Here is an 8,213-nt window from a genome sequence, read left to right as displayed (position 1 = left end):
TTTCCCTACAAGATTTCTGCTACTTGCATCCAAAGACCTAAGATTTGAAATCAACAGCTCCTTCCCACTGGTCACTGCTTCTCACCCCACTTCCAATCCTGCCCCCTCTCCCACCACCATCTTCTATTGTTTCTTCTGTCTTCTGGTTGTCAGCCAGGATGAGAAAATGGTCTAGCTGTCCTCAGAGACTTACACCAGCCTGGACTGCTCTGCAGTGCCATGAAGGGCCAGGACTTTTGTTTACAGCTGGGACTATGGTGAGGCGGTGAGCACAGCTGACAGCCCCACACTGGAGCAAACATCAATCTTCTTCTGTCCTCTCAGCCAAGTTTCACAGACCAGCTCTATTGAAAACTGGCTGCACCCGCCTGGGTCTCACTGACATCCCACCCACAACTCTGGCCTGGGAGCTGCTGGGTGAATCTTGGCTTTGTACCTTTTAGGCACTGCCCTTGCTCTCTTCTCTGGCCCCAGCCTCTAATCATGCTACCTCAACTTTAGGGCTTTGAAAGAACTTGTCCTCCTAGGTCCCCACACTCCAAACAGTGCCCCATCTCTCCAACCACATCTTCTGACTCCCACCAGTGTACCAACATCCTCGTTTGCTCAGTCGAAGTAAAAACACAACAACAACAACAAAGAACCAAACCACCCAGTTTTCAAAGTGTACTTTTATTGAGCCTGTCTTCCCAAGCTGAGCAGACAATGTTACAGGACCTTGGACACTCGCGTGCATATATAATCTTTGCCTTCAGACGGCTTTCCCACTTGTTTTAAAACCTGCAAATCAGATGGGGCCTGGAGCCTTCAAAGCCTAGCCTTTGAGATCCCAATTGAGGGCCTCTTTGCCACATATTCTGCTCCCTGGTCTCCTCCTTCCCTAGCACCTTTGCCTTCTCCAGCACTCACCTGGGGTGAGAATGAAGCCCCTTCTCTTGCCCCCAGGTTCTCTTTGCCTGTGTTTCTCTGCCTACTGGCTAACAGTTTTCACCAATTAGCTGAGGCCTGTTTCCTGGTTTTCACCCTCTCCCCACTCCCAAAGGCCCGAGGGAGATGATTCACTTCTCTCACTTGCAGTAGCTCATTATAGCAACACTTCTTCAGGGATCCAGTAGAGAGGGACTGCAGACCGGAGGAGTCTCCCCTTCTAGGAGACCTTCTCAGGATTTCCAGCACAGAGGCTTTTTCAATCTAAAATAACCCCCTCCACATATTTTTACATGGTACCTTCCTACTAAATGTTATCACCCAAGCCCTTCGTTAATAGAAGAGAATCCCATGTGTGTTCTCCTTCCCAGGAATGATGAAGCACTTTTTTTTTTTTTTTGATGAAGCACTTTTAATTTTCCTTTTTTTTGTCTTTTTTAGCTGTTTTATTATGGAAACCTTCAAAAAACACACAAAAGTAGGAAGACTAGTATAATGAACCCCCATGTGCCCATCATTAAACTTCGACAATTTAAAGACACAGCACTTTAAGTGCTACTGGTTTGTCCTCTTTAATACAACAGCTGAAATTTTCAAAAGGCATAGCTTTTATCATTCCCAGTAAAATGGGGACTGTGAGTGCAAGTTATAAGCACGAACATAGTTATCTCTGAAAAAGGGATCAAGGCATCCTCTCGCAGGCAATGCTCAGATTGTAGGAGTCAGTATACACTGGGGGAAATCAGTCCTCATCTCTGTTGGTTGATGTGTACTGCGGATGAGTTGACATGATGATTCCAAGTGAGGTGTGTGGTTCACAAAGCCACACATTTTGGTGAATCGCATGCTAAACTACTGACTCAGGAAGGGGAAACCAAGGGATTGTGTGCAAGTCTGGCATCCCAAGGCCATTCAAGTACTACATTGATTAGATTCAGGTTCTCAGTCATTTGAAGTAACCTCTTTCTGCCACATAGATGGGTCAGTTGCAGCAGGGCAGGGGTTGATTACAGAAGAGGAGAGGAGCTAGAAGAGAATAGATACCCCTAAAAGGATAAAACTTCCCCATGACTAGTTCCATCGTTGGCCCTGTCTGTCATGGGCTAGCAAACTAGACTGATCCAGACTAATTTGCTGAACTGGTTTTATGAAATCCCTATAGAACAAGGCAGGTACAAATAGATAGAAAAAACATCATTATTAAAGAAATACCATTTTGCTTAGCCTTGAAATATTAGGTTTTTAAAAAACTTTTAAATTAACCAAGCATTCTTTTAAAAATCATCCAATAAACTAGTCAGAACCAAATGAAAAAATATCAAATTAACCTTAGAATGGAGCAATTTCATCTACTACCCAGAAGCCATGGGAAGACACTGGTGTCCCTCTCCACCCTCTAGAAGACACTGACCACTACCTTCCAGACCTAACCACGAGGTAAGACAAGCAAGGCCAGCAGATACTGTTGGGCAGGGCACGTTGTACCCTGCACAAGGGTACCCAACTGAGCGGGAACAAGTGGAGGCTGAAATTCATTCTTCAACTGCCCTGGTGGAGCTCCAATATCCCTGAGAAAGAAAATATTTTTCTCATTGTTCCACTAGAGTGGACACTTCTCTGCAACTTGTCTGCCCCCAGGTGGCACATGTTTCTAATTAGCACAAAGTCATCATATGAGCAAATGGTGGCCTTGAAAATTAAGAGATCTCAGAGCCATCAGGTGTTCTGTGAAGGCTGCGACCATAGCCTGTTTGGCCTTGGGCCTTGAAACCAAACATTGACCAAAGCTATATTTCCCTTCCAGTTGACACAGATTGTGAAGACACTGATTCAGCTGTAAAATCAAAGGGAAGAAGAGTAACTCACATTTTCTGAGGATCTAATAAGAATCAGGAATCTGCTGAAGCTTCATCCCACTAGTAAGTGGAAGGGGCAGGAGAGTATTCACATTTGAGAGGGTTCCATGGCATAATGGGAAAAAACGTGGGCTCTGAAGTCACAGAGAAGTCTGAATCTTTGGTCTGTTGTTTACTAGTTGGCAACTTGAGTAAATATTTAGCTTCTCTGGGCTTCAGTGAGGAGTCACTAAGACAACTGATGTAAAGAGCTGAGCAGTTCCTATGTCTTTTTCTGCTACTACCCTGACTCCAAATTTAATTCACATTTTTCACACCCGTGGGCTTAGGACCTCACTCAGTAGAGCATAAGGACAGGTCTACCAGACAGAATATTGGAGGGAGAGTCAGGAGATGTGGGTCCCAATGCCAGATATATCCCCTGTTATATAGTATATTGGGTAAGTTACTCCCCTCTCTGGACCCCATCAATAAAACAGGAGAATATACCTAGCTCTGACGCTGAAAGGCAAGAGCAGAGGAAATTACTTTTCTTGGGCACCTGCCATGAAATATACACTAAGCTAGGCCCTTTTACATACCTTATATACACTAAATCAGCACTGTCCCATAAAACTTTCTGATGGTGGGAATGTTCTATATTTGTTGATATCTAATTTGGTACTAATACTAGCCATAAGTAGCTACTGAGCCCTTGAAATGTGGTTAGTGCAACTGAGGAACTAAATTTTTAATTTTACTTAAATTTAACTAATTCAAATTTAAATACCTACGTGTCTAGTGGTTACTGTATTGGATACTGCAGCTCTAAGATTATGAAGCAGGAATATTTGTTCCCATTTACTATATGTTGAAACTGAGACTCAGAAAAATTAAAGAACTTGCTGAAAGTCACATAAAATAGTAAATAACTAAATCAGATTCAAAACAAGGAGTAGAAAGTTTAGCAGGGTAGTACTGTCAGATACACCAGGAATTACCTAGGCTCTACTACTTACAAGTTACATAACCAAAGAGAAATAATTATAGTCTCTAGAACTCACTTTCATCATCTATAAAATAAGGATAATTATCACCTAATTTATAGGCTTATTGTTGAGATTAATGGGTTAGAGCTGTATAGAGTGTCGCTTTCAACAACTGTCTTTCCTCACCATCCTTTTTCTTCCCCCACACACAGAAGAGGTTTAGACATAAACTAAAAAAGATAACTGTAGGGTAGAGAGCAGCTGGGAAATATAAAAGCAAGAAAGGAAACACTTATGAGCTTTCATGTGATATTTTATTATAGAATGGAGATGAGGGAAGGTATGAAATCATCAAAATACTTCCATTTATTTGGTTTGCTTCCCTGCCCTCTTCTTGATGCTCTAGTCAACGTTAGCCAAGGCAGGGAACAAGGTGTCTGTGATGCATTTTGAGGCCCAGAAAGACAAGCTACTGTGGCTGAACAACATAGTACTGTCAAAGGCTTGGGCTCAAAGGACAGGTAAAGTTCAATTCTGGTTCCCAAACTTTTGTATGCACTGAGAAAATAATAGGCACCTCTTCACAATAGTTTTTAATCTGTGAAACAGGACAGATAACAGGCAGGGTGTCTCAATAAAACATATACAGCATTTATTATTTTGCTTTACATTCTGTAGTACCCTCTAGTGGAGTGTACAAAAATAAGCATTGTATTTCTGCCCTCCAAAGCAGTGCTTTTAACTTCAGTGTGCATTGGGATCACCATAACAGTTTGTTATAACAGATAGCCAAACCCTACCTACTCCTAGAATTTCTGATTAATTAGGTTGGAGGTGAGAATCTAAATTTCTGACAACTTCCCAAAAGGTGATAATGATGCTATTGGTGTGTCTGGGAAACACTTTGAGTACTTCTGCTCTAAATCCTGCCCTTTCCGGGTGTGTGCTTGTGTGTGTGTGTTCATGAGCACACACGTGCATGCATGCACACATGTGTAAGATCTATAACTGAAAGACGTATAACTTTTGTTGTTTGATGTTCATTTATTAGTATGCATCTAATAAGGATTTTGTGAAGAATAAAATAATAATATGTGAATAATATGACACAGCATCTAAAATATAGAAAACATGAAAAAAACTGAGGATCACAGAACATTAATCCCAGGTTCTCAGAACTAATAAGTGTGGAATGGGGTTTAAAATTAGGCCTCTGGGCTTCCCTGGTGGCGCAGTGGTTGAGAGTCCACCTGCCGATGCAGGGCACACGGGCTTGTGCCCCGGTCCAGGAGGATCCCACGTGCCGTGGAGCAGCTGGGCCCGTGAGCCATGGCCGCTGAGCCTGTGCTCCGCAACGGGAGAGGCCACAACAGTGAGAGGCCCGTGTACCGCAAAACAAAAACAAAAAAATAAAATTAAGCCTCTGACTCCAAAAACATAATAGTTTAACAGGACCACTACAGAAAATAGGGTGAAAACACACATATCTAATCGTAATTTCAAAAGTAAAAAGATAACTTTTCAATACCAGGGTCCAAGTCCAATAAAGAGAAACATCTTTACTGACAAAACAGCCATCTATGTTTTCCCTTTGTGGGGGGCAGCATTTGAAGAGAAGATCTTAACCCCACAGAAAGGGTTAGAATCCCATCAGCATTAGTGCCTGGGGTCATTTATCACTTCTGACCCCCCCCCACCCGCAAAAGGCAAGTAGGAAAGGAGAGATGGGGGGAGGATTTTTATAAGGAGGAAAGAAGGCAAGAAATGAGGTAAAACATTTGAATCAAGGGCCATAGTCCCCTGCCTTGTAGGGCTAGTAACAGAAGTTAATTTGATTTTTCCCTAGCAATGAAAGATATATACGATCTCTATAGATTGGAGAGTTCAACAAATCAGAAAAGGGGGGGAATCCCATAATTCCAGGGACCAAACAGCCAATCCTTTGCTGGAATTTGGCGGCATCTAGTGGCAAACTCAAAAGGTATAAACCTCACTCAGAGAACTTTCTGGAAAATTAAGAGTGCGTACTTGCCTGAAGAGCACTCTGCGTGGAGATCAGGGCAAAAAGGTAAGAGAACCTCAGCCCCCACAGAAATTCGGAGTCCCTAGTGGAGGGGAAGTCTGTCGTATATAGATATTCTCAGCAGAAAACTGTGCCAGGAGAATTGGAATAAACTTGAAGAGGGGAGGGCGGAGGGAGCGGGGGTTGCGGGGGAAGGCTATTAGGGAACAGCAAAGAAGCTGCTTCCTGCAATTGCTAATATGAGAATGGGAGGGTTTGGCTCTTCACCGCTGGAGGGCTACGGTTTAGAACAGGATTTTCACGTGGAGAAAGACGTGGGAAGAAAGTGTATTTTTAGGGTCTAAAATTAAATCGATAGGGGACGCCGAAATATTTCTAGCTAAGACCCTTTATCTCAGTTACGGTCGCCTTGCCTTAATTACTTAATTTTCCTTTTCCTGAGAACATTTTTCAAACATACACAAAAGTAGAAAACGATCCGTAGAGCGCGCGCACTTACGCGCGCACACACGCACATGCACTCGCTTCGGGACACACACCGGCCCCAACGCTAGGGGCGCACGCCTGCGCACACCAGCTACCTCCAGCACCACGAGGCCTGGCGTTAACGCACACGCCAAGCCCAAGGCCACGTGGGCTCGCCTGCGCGCAGACGCCCTGACACTGCGCGCCCGCAGAGCCCCCCCCGCACCCCAACTCGCACACACATCAAAACCCCCACTCTACCTTATTTTTTTTTCCTCCAAGAGTTGTGCAACAGGTTCGGGGGCGTGGCCCCAGATTTGACCTAGCGCTTCCCCACTCGCGGGAACCTTAGCTCATTTCCGCCCATCCTGTTTCCGCAGGCCACGTAGACACTTCCTTTCCCAGTGGAAAAAAAAACCCATAATGCCTCCCTGCAGGAAAAAAACACACACACACAAAAAAACCTCTGGCCTGGGGAACTCTGGGTCGTGAAAGTAGGCCACGTGAACACCCTGCCCTATAGATTTATGACCCAACTCCTGTCGCACTTTTGGAGGGCGGGCGAAGAACCTAAGAGGGCGAACGTCATTGGCCAGAGCCCGCACTAAAGGAGGAAGGTGATTAGTTTGCTTCAAGCCTTAACCGTGAAGAAGCAGGCTGCTAGCACCCGCCTTTACTGCGGCGAAGTGTCATTGTTGACGTGGTGGGCTTCGTCCAATCATTTGGTTATAGAACATTCTAAAACTTAGACAAGACGATTGTGACTGGCTGGAGGGCATAAACCCGCCTCCAGGGTGACGTGTCTGCCTATGGATATCAGTTGCCAGAGAAACCTGGCTTTACTATGGCGGTTGGAGGGTCGGCAGTGATCACACGTCGGCTGCTGGAAAGAGCTGGATTCTCGTTTCAGGTTTCGGGGTGGGGGTGGGGAGAAAGGGTTGACGATTTCCTCTTATCGTCGCGTATATAGACAAGATTAACTAATGGCTTTACAATCTGGCAGAGCTAGATTCAAATTCCTACTCGCCAACGCCCAGCTTGGGCTGGCTGCTGTTCTTTTTGCGTCTCGGTTTCCATGTTTGTAAAGTGGTGATAATAATAGTATCTACCTCAGAGACGTGTGCCTCCGAGGCGTGTGCTGTATATTAGTGCGTGTAATATACGAAAGCGAGGTAATATAGTACGTATAATAACTTAATACGAAGCTGGCTCCGGGAGATATTAGCCATTATTGTGGAGAGAAACCCGGGTAATAGAATGAGAAAAAACATAAAATTATGTAAAGTCGTTCATTACAGTGCTTTTCCTGCCCATCACCCCCTTCCCTAGAAGAAATTCGAGATATAAGAGAGACGTATCAATCTTTACCGATGAAATAATTAATTTGGGAATTACCTCAAAATAGCAGGGATTGGAATTTTCCATATTGAAAAGTTTAAAAAAAAAAGCGGCTTGGGGGTGGGGAGAGATGGAGAATGAGAGCGAGCCGGAGGTGAACCGCATGCGAGGAGTAGGCCTTGTTTGGATCCTGATTCGGACACACCAACTATAAAAAAAAAAAAATGTTTAACACGCATCGGGAAATTTTGAAGACGGATTCGATATTTGATGTTTTTTAAGGAATTAATGACGATGTTTTAGACGTAATGGTATTGTGGTTATGTTTTCAAATTGTCTTTAGCTTGTAGAGTTAATATACGAAAATATGGATTAAATAATAAAATGTCTCGGATTGGCTTCAAAATACGTTGATATCTAGGATTTGCTTCAAAATAAGATCAGCGGTAGGGGGAAGTGGGGAGGGGTATAGATGAAACAAAATTGGCCCTAAGTTAATCGTTTAAGCTGAGTTATAGCCATATGGGATTCCTTATATTATTCTGTCTACCTTGGTATATGTTTGAAAATTTCCATAATAAAATAGAGAAAGCTCTTCAGTGAGCTTGAAAAAAACGGAGTCGGGGGGGGGGGGGG

The 8,213-nt window shown here is 43.8% G+C and overlaps 1 protein-coding gene across 6 annotated transcripts in view; it reads left to right on the top strand.

Moving 5' to 3' along the window:
* Positions 1 to 5,658: 5,658 nt before the first annotated feature.
* The window catches only part of MORF4L2 (mortality factor 4 like 2), a 12,736-nt gene continuing 10,181 nt past the window's right edge, over positions 5,659 to 8,213 (top strand). For 3 of the 6 annotated variants that reach the window (XM_007447582.1, XM_007447579.1, XM_007447580.1), the window contains exon 1: positions 5,659 to 5,819. The gene's annotated coding sequence lies outside the window, so the exon portion shown is untranslated. Of the gene's footprint in view, positions 5,820 to 6,961; positions 7,150 to 8,213 lie in introns of those variants that run through there. The other 3 variants (XM_007447583.1, XM_007447581.1, XM_007447578.1) reach the window with 1 other exon arrangement.

This window comes from Lipotes vexillifer, unplaced genomic scaffold (assembly GCF_000442215.2).
Source record: "Lipotes vexillifer unplaced genomic scaffold, Lipotes_vexillifer_v1.1 scaffold1990, whole genome shotgun sequence".
NCBI classification, from domain to species: domain Eukaryota; kingdom Metazoa; phylum Chordata; class Mammalia; order Artiodactyla; family Lipotidae; genus Lipotes; species Lipotes vexillifer.
The sequence above is the reverse complement of the archived record's forward strand: the minus strand, read 5'-3'. Positions and strand labels throughout refer to the sequence as shown.